The sequence below is a fragment of the Vigna radiata genome, chromosome 7, assembly GCF_000741045.1.
Source record: "Vigna radiata var. radiata cultivar VC1973A chromosome 7, Vradiata_ver6, whole genome shotgun sequence".
NCBI classification, from domain to species: Eukaryota; Viridiplantae; Streptophyta; class Magnoliopsida; order Fabales; family Fabaceae; genus Vigna; species Vigna radiata.
The window spans coordinates 32,933,823-32,937,051 of NC_028357.1; positions in this window are offsets into that span (position 1 = coordinate 32,933,823).

The window sequence follows — 3,229 nt, forward strand, 5'->3', positions numbered from 1 at the left end:
TAATTAAATATAGCAATGTCATACATACCTCTTGAAGACAACGATGATCCTTTCAAGCAAGCAAGATTTCGAACAATACTCAATAGGCTTTGAAACAAGAATCCAAGCAAAAATTCCACCAATACTCAGTACGCAGTGACAGTAAGATCCCAATAAGATAGTAATCCAAAACCAACCTGTAAAAAAAATTACATAAATATCTTATCTGACTTAACGCTTACAAAAAATTTATTCACAATTTTGTACAATACCTACCTCCACAGAGGGACTCCTTTGTCAATTACTATGGCTTTTTTGCCTTCAATGTGAACCAGACAAACAATATAGATTGCAGGCAGTTTGCTCCAAATCTTGATAATTACAATTTTTTTGGGGACAGTGGTTTAGATGGTCAAGAACATCTTCATTTGCATCAATGCTTACACCAAATTATACTGTAATGGCAGTGAGGTCAGACAAAGATTCTTCTCCTTTTCTGAAGAAGATATATTGAAATCTCAATTTTCCTTCAAGCATAAACCAAACGTATGAACATTTTTATAATTTTTATCAAATAAAATTATTGAACAATGCAGAGTAACCATAAATAATGTTTCCAACTTACAAAAATATGGATCAGCTTGTCACTTAACTCAACGTTGCAACTCTATCCACCAAATTCACAACCCACCCCCCACCATATCTTGTTTTCAAAAACTGGAAATGGAATCAGAAGATGTTAACAAGAGTTTCTTACACTGCCAACCACACAACAACTTCTTTCACCATCAACAAAAAAAGGTTACACATAAATAATACCAATTAAAGAGACTAATGATTTTTATCAGTGTCCACCACCTTCCCTAGCCTACAGACCACACAAATATGGTGCACCACCTTGCGATGCGCGATGCTCTTTTCTTAGGATCGACGGTGCTTCACCAAAGTCCTTCACAACCAGCCACGAACTTCACCTGCAACACAGAAAAAAAAAGGGTTAGGGTGCTGCAACAACTCCTGCTGGTTGTGTCGTCATTCTTCTTCCTCACGATCGTCCATGGATATTGTCTCGTGCAAGGACTGCTCCGACCTCCTCTTAATGGAGGCTGCATGGATTCCAACATGATATCACACTCATAAACAAACATGAATGTTGCGACGGAGAACGAAACCATCGGCAACCGGTAACTGCAACGGGCCGGAAACAACCCCTGCCATCCAAACACAAAACGTGGAACCGGATACACGAAGAACGTATCTGGATAACCTACCATGTGCAAACCTTTAAAACCCTGGATCCGGATACGTTACTACTGTATCCGGATAAGGGTCCTTCCTTCACCCGAAATTTCTTCGAAATTTCTTCTTCTTCCTGCAACTGCTGCATCATCAAGCTTCTTCCATGCACTGTCTACAACCACCTCTTCCATCTGCAAAAACCACGGGAGAAACTGAAACTGAAACAATGCATTGAAACATTACCTCTCCAAAGCTCCCACTCTTGTGCTCCTCTTCACCACACACACAGAAGCTGAAACTGTTCTTGCAAAGCACCACACACTCTCCAAGTTCTTACACTTGATAAAAACACAGGTTTTAATACATACACCAAACACACTCTTTTATTAATGGTCTCAGACCTTGTTTTTCAAATTGAAATAAGGGTTCTTTACTTTGCAGTGAAGGGTTGTGTCAAACAGGAATCTCCCAGCGAATCTCCCCAGCTACGCGCACCAGCTATGGACTGAAAAGAGACCGAATAAGCATGGCCAGGCTGCATGCATACTGGAAAATCACATGGGCAGGGCAAATGAGCAGAGCTATGGTGAAAGGTTCACGTGAAACAACAGTGCAGTGCTTCTGTTTTTATCCTTCAGTTGATACAATGCTTTTTAGTTTTTTAAAATTTACTTGAATATTAGGTTTTTTATGAATATGGTAGGGGTTAGAATTTTGAAGATTGGCAGAGGGCATTGCGGTCTTTTAAGTATAAATCACCTCAAATCCTTGCATATTGGAGAGATGCACCAAACAGTGTAAAGTTTCAAAATCCACTCAAATCACTGCTTTTCCATTCTCTGAAATTCACAGAAGCAAACACGATTTGAATTTTAATCTGCGCTTCCAAATTCGCTTGAACAGTGTTATCTGTTCAAGCGAACACACGCTTAAAGTTGAATAATGGTTATTCAAATTCTTATATTTACACCATGAAGTGACTTTAATTGTCATCAATGAAAAATATTATGATTTTTACAAGTAGGGATGAGATCAATACTATTGTGATGAATGCATGTTTTGTATTTTTTTATCAACAAAAAGAACATATAAATGTGAAACACTTGGGATGTTCCCACCCTTTACAAAGTAGCTCAAAGTACAATGCAGAGAAAATGAAAAAAAGCTCAAAGAAATTACAATAAATAAATAAATACAAAAGGTAGATAAAAAACAAGCTAAAAGATGCATAATAAAGAGATGATCGTATTCTTCCATGTGCTAACATTTTAACTTTTAACAACTTTTTTTAATAATTTTTTGAAAATAAATTATTTATTATTGTTTTATTATTGATTCATATATTTAAAAAAAACTAATCATAAATTATCACATACAATTATAAAAAGTTATTACAAAAAAGTTTTAAAAAACATTTTCCTTTTAACATATCCCAAGAGAACTTACTTAACCACTCTTTAGAGCCTATTAAAACTTATACAACTCATGATTTGGACCAAAATATGCAAAATGTTGCTCATGAGTTGTACTGTTTTCTATTTCTAAAAATTGTAGCTGAACTGGGTTATGTAGAGGTAGCTCTACTTGTCCTATGTATATTGTCTGGAATATGCCCTGAATAAAATCTCAGCAGAAAATATATACCTTACAACCAAGATTTTGTTTCTCTATTAGTATATGTCCCTACTCTTCTTTTTATATTACAGTCTTGTTTCATCCACACCTACTGCACTGACATAGTATTATGTCATTCCAGAATATCATAGGCATTGCATCAACATACAAGAACAAAAACACTCTAAACTATAAAGTCTTAGAGAAAAGTTAGACCATGCACTAGAAGAAAATAAGACTCCCACAAAAGGTGAAAAAAAAAGAAACTATCATGTTAGAAGCCTCAAACACCAATCGAAATATAAGAAATAAGTTTTTGGGTTCACTAGTTATCCATGTATAATTAAGAAAGCAATTTAAAGAAGTTTATGTATTGTATGAATAATAAGTTAGGGGA